The 12,500-nt window shown below is 47.0% G+C and overlaps 1 protein-coding gene across 23 annotated transcripts in view; it reads left to right on the forward strand.

Moving 5' to 3' along the window:
• smash (smallish) overlaps window positions 1-12,500 on the forward strand; it is a 435,656-nt gene that overhangs the window by 321,497 nt on the left and 101,659 nt on the right. For 3 of the 23 annotated variants that reach the window (XM_071691395.1, XM_071691402.1, XM_071691399.1), the window contains exon 1: window positions 5,236-5,690. The exons of the other annotated variants lie outside the window; for them this stretch is intronic. The gene's annotated coding sequence lies outside the window, so the exon portion shown is untranslated. Of the gene's footprint in view, window positions 1-5,235; window positions 5,691-12,500 lie in introns of those variants that run through there. 23 annotated transcript variants of the gene reach the window in all.

Genomic DNA, 12,500 nt, shown 5'->3' on the forward strand with positions numbered 1-12,500 from the left:
AGGACCTGTATAGATAATGATAATTGAACTCATTGATTGATATATTGGTTTGTTCCCACACATGTTAAAAGGGGATATTAAATTTGTGATTGATCATTTTTATGGAAAAAAAAATTCTTACAAGTCCGGGTCATTACTCGTTTTGCACATGGCTATATGACTAATGACCCCTCACCCCCATCTGATTACGAAAAATAAGTATATACGTAATTAGTTTCTTGCCATTAAATGGTGTAAGTAAATGTTGGAAGACCTCTTTGCATTATGGCCATAACTAACTCTCAAAGATCACCAACCAGTGGCGTTGATTTTCGTCTCAGTGTATTTGGTGCTGTGGCTCGATTTCCCTGCACATTCATACGTGGCTGAGGGGGATGTAAGTAGGGTATGTACACCCCCACACATCCCACATGAATTCGTAGATTTTCATCACCCTATCATCGAACGAGCTGAAATTTCAGTGGGATGGGTGTATGTATTTCAAGTCTTTCCTTACCCCTTTGTGTGTCAACGCTGTATACACATATACACGCACACATACATACATATACACAGATAACACGTCCTTCAGAGTGTACGTTATCTGTAGGTGTCTCTGATAAGGCGGGCTTAAGATTGTCGTACATTTGATGAAGTTTGATAATCCTTTGATGGATGAGCGGCTCATGTGTCCAAAGGTGGAGAGTTGGTTCACGTAATATTAACGCATATTTCCCGTCCGTCCGGATGTCCGAGTGTAGGACGACAACGACTCTCCAACCATCGTATGTCAAGTCCGGTCGTCCGTATGTCCATCCCCATATCCGTGTGCTCAACAAAATTACTCGTTGGAGCCTCCGGTCGTCCGTATGTCCATCCCCATATCCGTGTGCTCAACCAAATTACTCGTTGGAGCCTCCGGTCGTCCGTATGTCCATCTCTCTATCCGTGTGCTCAACCAAATTATTCGTTGGAGCCTCCGGTCGTCCGTATGTCCATCTCTCTATCCGTGTGCTCAACAAAATTACTCGTTGGAGCCATGACCTTAACGTGCGTCCGATCACATTCTGGTATCCCGACGACGTAGCAGCAGATGTCCGTCCGTCCGTCCGTCCGTCCGTGTGTCCGTCCGTCCAGAACATCAGGTTCTTATTCGACAGTTCTTTTTTTGCTGCGTCATTCTGGCTGGCTTCTGGAAGCTTCCCAGAATATGACTTGTATTGACGAGTTGTTGATGTTTTTGTTGTTTTTTACGTTTTATCCTGCATGGCGTCGCCCTTGAGAACTTGAGGTATGCATGCAGATGGCTTGACCAGTTTTGTGTATAGGTAAAAACCGGTAGAAAACTGTTATATATCCGAGAGGTAGTTAGGAAGAAGATGGGAATTGGTTGCCAGTGACATCACTGAGTAGTTAGGATTTAGATGGGAATTGGTTGGCATTGACATCACTGAGAAGTAGTTAGGAAGTAGATGGGAATTGGTTGGCAGTGACATCACTGAGAAGTAGTTAGGAAGTAGATGGGAGAACTGGTTGGCAATGACATCACTTAGAAGTAGTGAGGAAGAAAATGGGAATTGGTTGGCAGTGACATCACTGAGAAGTAGTTAGGAAGAAGATGGGAATTGGTAGTTAGGAAGGAGATGGGAATTGGTTGGATTAGTCTTGTTTGGAAAGGCGTGGTTGGCGTGGCGACCACCTACCGTGGCGGTACGCTGGTGGAAATATCCGGGTGGATGTGGTAACTTTTCATCAGTATCCCGGATGTCGTAGGTGTATATGTATATATATACCTGACGTATGCCTTTCCTGGACGTATATCGTACGGTGGTTTATCGGAGGTCTCCTGCACCCACGGGTGGGTCATGGGACCTTACCTTACCATACTGTACGATGGTTTCGGAGGTCTTCTGCTCATTTGGTGGCTCTGGGACTTACCATACATACTGTATTGAGGTTTGAGTTTGTTGTTTTTACGTTTTATCGCTGGTCGCCCTTGAGGACTTGACCTATCATACTGATCGTGACCGTTGATTTGTCTGTAAAAACGGTAGAAAATGATTATATATCCGAGGGTAGTTGGAGAGATGGGATTGTTGCCTGAATCACTGAGTAGTAGGATTTAGATGATTGGCATTACATCACTAGAAGTAGTTAGGAGAGGAATTGGTTGCAGTGACATCACTGGAAATGTTAGGAAGTAGTGGAATAGGTTGGCAATGACATCACTGAAATTTAGGAAGAGATGGGAATGGTGTTAGGAAGGAGGAATTTTGGATAAGTCTTGTTTGGAAAGCGTGTTGCGTGGCGACCACCTACCGTGGCGGTACGCTGGTGGAAATATCGGGTGGATGTTGAGACTTTTCATCAGTATCCCGGATGTCGTAGGTGTATTGTTCGGAGGTCTCCTGCACCCACGGGTGGGTCATGGGACCTTACCTTACCATACTTTACGATGGTTTCGGAGGTCTTCTGTCCTATAGGTGGGTCTGTGACCTTACCTTACCATACTTTACGATGGTTTCGGAGGTCTTCTGACCTATAGGTGGGTCTGTGACCTTACCTTACCATACTTTACGATGGTTTCAGAGCTTGGTTTCGGAGGTCTTCTGACCTATAGGTGGGTCCTGGGACCTTACCTTACCATACTGTACGATGGTTTCGGAGGTCTTCTGTCCTACAGGTGGGTCTGGGACCTTACCTTACCATACTTTACGATGGTTTCGGGGGTCTTCTACCCCCACAGCTAGGTCTGGGACCTTGCCTCACCTTACGTATACTTTATAATGGTTTAGGAAGTCTTCTACCCCCTCCACAGTTGGGTGTGGGACCTTACCTTGCCATACGATGGTTTCAGAGGTCTTCTACCCCCACGGCTGAGTCTAGAGTTAGGCGAATTTAGGGTTTGTGGCATATATATATATATATATATATATATATATATATATATATATATATATATATATATATATATATATATATCCTCTTAGGGCCTCGTTGAATGTGTATCAGGGAAAGGCTAGAGGCCTTAGATTGACACACCTTGTGAAGAGTGAAGAGCGAGGGGTGACTTGATCACTCCCGTCAAGGTTTTTTTTTTAAAAAACAGATTGATAATGTAGATAGTGAACAATTCTTGGAAAGATATTAGAGATAGAACAGACCTGAGGACTCGACATGGAATTTAAGCTAGACACTTGTTAAAAAGTCCTCTTATTAAAACCATGGCGGAGTGAATGGGATAAGATGATTAAAGGCAAGGTTAATGCAGACAGCATGCTTAGATTTAAAAGGTTGTTTGATAGGAGAGAATTTTCAAGAAATTAGGCCACGCGAGTGTAAAACTCCCTCCCCGTGGAGTACAAATAGGTAATTATACAGTACAAACAGGTACTTGCACACACACACACACACACACACACACACACACACACACACACACACACACACACGGGGAATAGATGTCATATGTCCTTTGTTAATGCTTTTGTGATCACCTTTTTAAGTTACATATGAGTGTAGCGAATGACCTGATGATAGACATGTACAGATGAGAGGCACAGGTGTGTAAGTGACGGGTGTGTGTGTGTGTGTGTGTGTGTGTGTGTGTGCAAGTTATAGAAACAGGTGTGTATGTGACAGGCAGAGAAAGATAAAGGGAGGTATGTGTGTGTGTGTGTTTATAGACAGGTGGGTACGTGACAGGCGGGTGGAAGAAGACAAGAAGAGGCATGTGTGTGTATTGATAGACAGGTGTGTACGTAACAGGCGGGGAGAAGAAGATAAGAAGAGACATGTGTGTGTGTATTGATAGACAGGTGTGTATGTGACAGGCAGACAAGGGGGGGGAGAGATAATAAGAGGTATGTTGATGAGTCACGTGTGTATGCTACCAAAGAGGCATATGTGGGTGCACGTAAGTGAAATTGTGAGTGTGATGTCGTGCAGGTGCGGGGCGGGGTGAACAAATGTATCTGTGTCATGGTGAGGACAGGTGCTGGGCGCGTGTTAGTATGTGTGGTTGTTTAATGGAGCGGACAGATGTTTTAACGGGTGCGGACAGGTGTGGGTGAAAGTTCCTTCATCTTACATAAGTGTGTGTGTGTGTGTGTGTGTGTGTGTGTGTGTGTGTGTGTGTGTTGGCTGACGTAAGAGGGAGCGTAAGATAAGCCACTTAACGGAAGATTACCGCCACAACGACTCCGCCTGGGCTTCGAGAGCCTGTTGTTGCCCCGATAACTGTCAGGGCTGTTACGTCACGTTGGAATCACAGCTTTTGTGTTGTTGAGGCCGAGAGACAGACAGACACACACACACACACACGGGGCCCAGAAGTCATGGACGGCAGTGAGGCGCGTCCTCCCTCGCCTGTCTCTACAGTGAGAGTCTTTGGGACGTTAATCCAAGTCTGGTGCAATAGACGGCTGTGTGTGTGTGTGTGTGCGCTGGAGAATGGGTCGCGAGGTACTTTGTTCGCTGCTGTATGCTAGGTGACCTGGAGGTGTTTATTTTTAGCTTTGGTCGTAAGGGGAAAAGGCGTGGTATGGTGTTGGAGGTTAGGGTGGAAGTTTAGTTTGGCGGGGGGTGTTTACCGGGATGAGGGTGTAGGTGTTGCTTGCTGTGGGTGTAGTTATGTGTTGCTGTGGGTGTAGGTGAGTGTTGCTGAGGGTGTAGGCGGTGTTAGTTCTGCTGAGAACGCCAGGTACTGCTCAATGTGATCAGTCTTTGACACCTTAGAGCACCGACGGTAGGACCAAAGAACACGACGGTACGACCCTTGAGCATTACGGTACCAGCCCTTAGAACATGATGGTACAGTCCTTAAATACAACGGTACGTTCCATGGCTATGATGTCGTGGCCTTTGGCTTACCCCTTAAAGGTCAGGCCAGAGGCCAGGCCATCATACGTAAGGGTTTTTATCGTCCTCCTCACAGATTAAGATACGTTTTCTCGTTTGTTTGTTTTTCCACCGTTATCTTTACATGCGATGTGACGTCGGATAACAATAAGAAGGAACCCCTCGTAAGTTGCAAGGGCTCAGAAGTGTAGCATCTTTAGGGAAATGACAGTCAGTCGGCTGAGGATTTCTCATTTCAAGGTTGGCCCTCCCTGTGGAAGGGCAGGAGTTAGACTTGTGTGGTACAGCGGTGCGCAGGGCGAGCGATAGCGGAGGAGATACGGTGCGGCGATAAGCAGATAGTAATGGGGGGGAGAATTGGGGGTGATATCATCACCCCTTTCCCCTCCCCGAGAGTCGCTGGCAGTGTCGTGTGGGTAGAGGTGTTGGGAGGTCTTGCGTCGTGACTGGAGAGTTTTCGTGGGTCCCCCTTCCAGATCTCAGGTCTGGAGAGCTTTCGTGGGTCCCCCTTCCAGATCTCAGGTCTTCCAGGCGTCTCCGTGAATGATCTCCCGGTGGTGTGGGTGTGTGTGTGTATGTGCGCGTGTGTGTCATGCGCATTGGTACCGAGATCGCGGAACTGCTACCATACAGCCTCTCTGAGGGTTGGGGGGGGAAACCACCACAGGACGACATCTGTCGGAAGGTGGTATCCGGGGCAGCGAGCCAGGCCTTTCCGTGAGCGGTTGCCTGCCTGGTGGTAGGTGGTGCTGTGGAATTTCCGACCGACTGGAGACGGGACCGCTGGTACGAAGGCGACGTATTCATGTGGTATAACAGCAGTGTAGCAGCCAGCAGCGTCGGCAGCAGCTGTAAGTTAACTTCCTGAAAGCTCATGGTCGTTTGACGGGAGTAGAAATTCTTCTTGAAAACTATTGTGTCACTTCGTTTTGACTGGAGCATATCTCTGTGTTCTCATGCACTTACCCTAAACATTTAGGATACGTCTTGATAGATCTCCGTGTCTGTCGCCCCTGGAAGGAACGTCTCCAGATTTGTGACTTGTGTGTTTAGTCCTTCTGCGCCACCGCTCATAGATTGAGCTTGGTGTGCGCAGCAGACCAGCCATTGGTGATAGCAGCGCCAATCAAGTCAGTGGATGAAGACGATCGACCAATTTGTCCAAAGTTGATCTACCGTTTTGTATATAATGTTTATGATTTATATGGACGTGCCAAACCTTCCGAAAACATATTTATATAATATAATATGCATATTCCTCTTTATAATTTCGTAGAGCGATAACCAAACTCAGACGATGTTCATAGCCTTAATGTAGGATGTGAATAACTTGCTGAATAGCCTTAATGTAGGATGTGAGTAACTTGCTGAATAGCCTTAATGTAGGATGTGAATAACTTGCTGAATAGCCTTAATGTAGGATGTGAATAACTTGCTGAATAGCCTTAATGTAGGGTGTGAGTAACTTGCTGAATATTTCCTCATCCATGAACTTCATGGCACTTTTACTGTTGGCAGGCAGCGAGTTGGTCATAAGTATTCTCCTGAGGTGGGACTCTGGCAAGACCCAAGGATGAATGTCCATAATCTCAAGTCTCTCGCCCACATTCCTGCAGCTTTTTTGTTTCCCTTTTAAATAGTAATCCATGTATAGAGGCCGTCCTTCACCATGGCCCAGATTCATTATAGTGACCCATCCTTATACATTTTCTAAGATTGAATTTAACATTTTCTAATATTGAACTTCGTCCACTGTGACCAACTTTTGAAAGTGTCTCTATGTCCCCTTGTAACTTGATGCAGTCCGCCTGTAGCGCTTTTCACTTCCTTCATGACGTGCGCATCATCTGCAAACAAATTGTGTGTAATAAATAGATAGATGAATAAATAGATAAATAAATAAGTAAATAAATGACGGTTTATTGTATATAGGCAACTATTCAGCTGCCTAAATCCGGTTTCTGTGTGTGTTGTGTGTGTGTGTGTGTGTGTGTGTGTGGGAACCGTTCACATTAACAGCACTGAAGTGTTGTGTTCATTGATATCATCCTTATCTTCTAGACTCTGGAACGTCAGTCATTTAGGGAACCTATCGAGACGTGTTGATCCTATAGCAAAATTTTTTAGCTTCCTGTAGGTGTAGAAAACGATGAGAGGAAGATTCACTGTATATGCACGACCCGCCCTTTTGTTAGGGAATCCAGTTTTGGGCATTGTGGAATTCCTGTATTCCATGGCTTACGAGACTGATTTTCTTGTGTATGTGTTAAAGGTCGGTAAGTTTGTGTGGAATCTGGTAACGTCCAGGCGATGATGTGTTGGACGTGGGTGGTTGGGTGTGTGTGTGTGTGTGTGAGGATAGGTGGTGTGACTGGCTGGATGGTGTTGTGGATCTGTGGATAGTAGTAATATGTGGATAGATGGGGTTAAATGGTTGGGTGGGTAATAATAGTGAATAGAAGGTAGTGACTTGGCTAGGTACTGATGAGATGGGTGGATAGTAGTAGTAGTAGTAGTAGTAGTAATATGTACACAGGTTGGACGACTGGCTAGGTGATAAACATGGATGGATGGGTAGCAGAGGTATTGGGACAGATGGGGGTGGGCGACTGGCTAGGTGGTGAAGGGGATGGCCAGTTTGTGGTAGATGTGAACGAGTCGAGTGACCGGTTTGGTGACACGGGCGCCTGTGTCGTAATTGTCTTGGTGACGGTGTGTGAGGAAGGAGGGAGGGTGTGGTGCGTTCCCAGCTCTGGACACACAGTGTGCAGAATCGAATCCAGAGAAGAAAAGTTATTTTCCTCAGAACTCAGGGAAGTAGCGTAGATAATTGAGGTCCACAGCTACTTAAAAAAACAGTAGCAGAGATGTAGGAACATCGTTGGAAAGATCGCAAGAGATGTTTAAAAAAAGAAATACTAAAGTTTCTTGTGAGGTGGGCCCGAACTGTAGCAAATGAGCCTCGAGGCACCAAAGAGCCTCATAAAAACGAGATCTTTACAAGGGGAAACCTCAGTCATGGACTGGGTTACCTCTGCTTAACTGTAGGGGCAGAAGACTGACTGACCCTGAGAGCAGCGTACAGTTGTGATGCACATACCGTCAGCAGCCTCACTCACAACTTACCCATAGATTTACAGATTTAGTAATGGATTTGGTTCCCACACTCCCTCGCCATCTTCAGGTCAAGGGTTGGGTAAGTGGGTGAGGGGAGGTGGGAGCCCCACTCACCCCCCGAGACATCGGCCTTGCATACTTGCTCTTCCGTTTTCTTCTCTGACAAAGTAAGTTTTGCTTTCCAGCTGTGGCGAGGGGGAGAGATGGTGTGGTGGAACAGGGGAGGATGAACGTGGCCAAGTGGCATGGGTGGTACACGGTGGATTGGATGGCCATTTGTGTAGACCAGCAGGTGACAGAAGTAGCCGAGTTGTTTGGCTAGTTAATGTGATGGTAGGTTGCAAGATATTTCCTGCTGGATATGTGGCAGTGCGGCAGGTGTGGTTGGTCATGTAATGGGGGTGTTGGGCCAGGGGTGGCAGATGGCTTAATAAGTGAGGCGACAGCCAAAGGACGGGTGAGGTGGACCACTTTACACCCTCGTATTACAAGTCCAGTTTACACCGTTGTATTACGAGTGTAACAGATACTGTGTATGTATTGCTGTCTATTTCCATTACTGTCTCCCTTTTTTTGTGTGTGCATTTACGTGACGACGAGGAGCGGTGGTAGGAGAGAGGGAGTAAGTGAGGGAACCGGATAATCACGCAACAGTATCGGGTCCCGCAGGTGAAGGAAGACCTGTAGAGCTGCACCCATTGTGTGGGTGATGCCAGGTTATCTGGGTATGTGGTGGGTCCCGGGGGGAGGCGGGGGTTCGGTCTAGGTGTAGCTCCTGCCGCCGCCTGTCCAGGACCTGCTTGGCAGCTTCGTATGGGGCAAGACAGGTGTTGCTCTTTGTTGATCACAGCCAGTATCTTCGGCCGGGAGACACTGGCCGCCCGAGCTGCTCAGTGTGGGTCGTGTGTGGCTCCCTGATGCGACGCAGTCGACTTTGATCGTATCCATCTATCCCGCGCCTGTTTCCAGGAAGAGATTAGAGATATGTGGGAGATAACGGGGAGGAGGAGGAGGAGGAGGAGGAGGTCATAGTGACGGCGTGATGGCCGCCCGTCAATGGCGTCGCTGGTTTGTACATGACGGAACGCTGGAATATCCAGGAGGATCCTGGAGCTGACCGTGGCACTGGGTGAGGACACTCGGTGACCCTCGGGCCTCTCACACTGCTACATACCTGTGCGCACCCTCCGCCAGGCGCCACGGCCGCCGCGTATTTGTGGGTCAGATGAGTCCCAAGTGTAACATATCCGCCGACACGCGGATGTTGGAGGTCAGGCAGATGGTGGAGGTTGGAGAGTGGCCGCTGCAGGGAAGGTGGAGGTTGGAGAGTGGCCGCTGCAGGGAAGGTGGAGGTTGGAGACTGGCCGCTGCAGGGATGGTGGAGGTGACGTGTGTTTCTCGATATTCAACTTTCGTTGGATGACTCAGAATTGGGAGACCATCGCCAACTGTCTTCTGTGTCTAAGCAGGTTCGCATCAGTGATCTCTCTCTCTCTCTCTCTCTCTCTCTCTCTCTCTCTCTCTCTCTCTCTCTCTCTCTCTCTCTCTCTCTCTCTCTCTCTCTGCTGGTGTTTATAAAGACACTGTTCCCTCCCCCTCTACAGAGACACATCGTTACCCTTCATCCATTTGGTTGATAAAAGAAAAAAAGAAATGAATGATTTTTACTGTTATTTCACAACGTTATTCGTAAAATTCCCAAGAGATATCATGGCATGATGGCCTCTTTTACCACAGATAATATCCTTGAACTCGCAAATGTCAGGCTTGGATAGACGTAAAGTACAAAGGTTCTTCCACACAAGGAAGATCCTAAGTAGTAGAGGTTTGTCTGTATGAAGGTGTCATTACCTTTGATTATGGCGTTGTGTTACAGGCCGTCACGGCCGTAACAGTTTACTGTGGCACTGTAGGTTACTGATGCTAGACTTGGTTAAGCCTGGCTATGTTATTTATCGTTTTCTTAAACACGTTTCTTCCCCATATTATTACTACTGCTGGTATATGACCCCAGGAACGGGTCCTCCTGCAGCTCGAAGTTCGCGCTGTAGTCAGTAGCAGGGAAAGGATGCACTCATTTCCAACGAGGAGTTCTTGGACGGGATTCTGCTTCGTCGATACGACCTCGCCGAAGGTGACTTCTCACTCATAAGCAGTGTGGAGTCCAGCAACGCCCCGGCGGAGTGATCGTGGGAGCGTGTGACCGCGTTCGAGCCTGGGACGTGGGTCTTAAATGTGCAGGGTGGCGGACATCAGCCGCTTCGTCTTGCTCGTGATCTGTGTGTGTTCGTTGGCCGGTCGCTCGGTCGGTCGTTCGCTTGGTCGGTCGCTCCGGCCTCGAGCGATACGCTGGGTCTTAGATTTAAGGCCGTCGACATGAAGTGATTAAATCGAAAAAAAGAAAAATGTCGTAGTCAAACACCTTCTTCAGGTGGTCAAGATAATTCTAAGATCATTCTCACAATTTGTGATTCGGGGAGCATCTGGGGAGCCGACGTAGTTGATCGTTCGCTCACCAGATTGCGTTGCGATAGCCGGGGCCCCCTGAGATTAGCCGGGAGCGTCGACTTCAAATCCTTCCGGATCGCAGAATCGCCGGGAATCTCTTTTTACAAACTCGACGGAGCTGCGGAAACCTCCAGATTTATTGTACTCACAATATATCTAAATGGGAGTTTAGGACATTCCTCCGCTACCCAGCAGCCAACACATGTGTACCTGTCTCCCGGACGGAGTCAAGTCTCTTTGTCTTACCGTCTCAGAATCCGTATCCGGATTGCCTGGCGAATCCCTTTTTCCCCGAACGCCGCAGCAGGTGCCACCGTCTTAGTAAGACCCAGATTAAGAACACGTACGTCAGAGCCCGGAATCCCTCGTTACACATTCAGCACCTCAACTCAGGTACTGTATGCCCGGAGAATAATGTTTGTGTAGATTATGGGCTGGAGCTGTAGGGACGCTATTTGCGTTCTTTCAAAGAAACGAGACTGGAAGTAGGAGTGGATTTTGAAAGGTAGAATATATATATTTAGAGAGAGAGAGAGAGAGAGAGAGAGAGAGAGAGAGAGAGAGAGAGAGAGAGAGAGAGAGAGAGAGAGAATCAACACGTGACTTTGTAAATGGAGAAACACCAATAGGAAAAGGGAAACACGAGAATCCTGAGCGCTTTCGTGTATTACCTCATCTTCAGAGGACTGGTTACAGAGAGAGAAAATAGATACAAATATGCGTACAGAACCGGTTCTGTATATATAACCTCTTGTATATATATTTTCTCTGATTGTAACTGTCCTTTGAAGATGTGGTAATACACGAAAGAGCTCAGGATTCTCGTGTTTTCCTGGTGGAGTTTCTGTATAAATGTATGTATTTTATTCCAGTATTCGAAGAGTGGGGGAATGTATTCATAAGACAGATTCGTCTCTCTGTAGCCTCTGGTCTTTTACCGTTCGTATGGATGGAGTCTGTTGCGTATGTCTTGTGTCTGTGAACATTCTTCTCATGCCCTCTATATATGCCGATCTTTCAGAGCTGAAACTTGACATGGATGACCCTTTTGTTAGGATGACTTTTGTGAAGCTGTGAAGACTAGCCACCAGCTTCACACAAGACCATAAGTCCGTCTTGATGGAAAATCCCCACCAGTGGCTTTAATAATTTGAGGTTGATTTCCATGGGAATATGGGGTTCCAGCTTTTCCATCAGTCTTCTTCCCTGGTCTTGAGAGGTAGAGGAACGCAGTTCTTGTGATTTTGTATATATATATTCCTATGAGTTCACGGGGAAAATGAAACACGATAAGTACCCAAGTGCACTTTCGTGTAATAATCACATCATCACGGGAGACACAAGAGAGAAATATAACATCCAGTTGATATACAACGAAGAGACGTAGCTAGGACGCCATTTGGTAAACATGCGATTGTCCAAGACAGACAACGACGTCACATTGACTAGACATTTCCATCCCTCTCTTCGACGTGCCATTTGCCGTTCCCGAGGTGGCTTTTATTATGAATAGTTGCCAAATTATTAGTCGGTGCAGCTCGTCTTAACCAGACAGGTTATTCCTCTTCGTTAAACATGAATGCAGCTCATTAATCACCTGCATATTGGAACTCCGTACCGTTATTGATCAGGGAGAAGTGAAAGTTTAGGTCGGTCATGAAGGTATTTTAGTATATGGGAGGGTGATGTGTTGGGAACACTTGCGTCTCACCGTATGACATGGACCATAGACCACCCTCTCCGCGTCAACAAGTAGTACGAGAGGTCTGCGGCGAGGTAGTGATTGATTGGTCACCTTCACTTGGTGGGAAGGGCGAAGAACCTGTTCAAGGAGGACTGGTCTTCCGAAGTGACAGCTTCTGCTTGTTTGTGGGGGGAAAAAAGTAGGTAATGTAAGATGACTCGGTGTAATGTGTGTTTTAGAAATCATTTTTTTTTTTTTTGTGAGTGTTGGGTCTTGAGTGTGTATAAGAAACAGAACCTTCAGATAATTAGATACGAGTTCACAGGAAGCCTAGGCAGTTAACAGAAAGCCT

Source organism: Panulirus ornatus, chromosome 50 (assembly GCF_036320965.1).
Source record: "Panulirus ornatus isolate Po-2019 chromosome 50, ASM3632096v1, whole genome shotgun sequence".
NCBI lineage: Eukaryota > Metazoa > Arthropoda > Malacostraca > Decapoda > Palinuridae > Panulirus > Panulirus ornatus.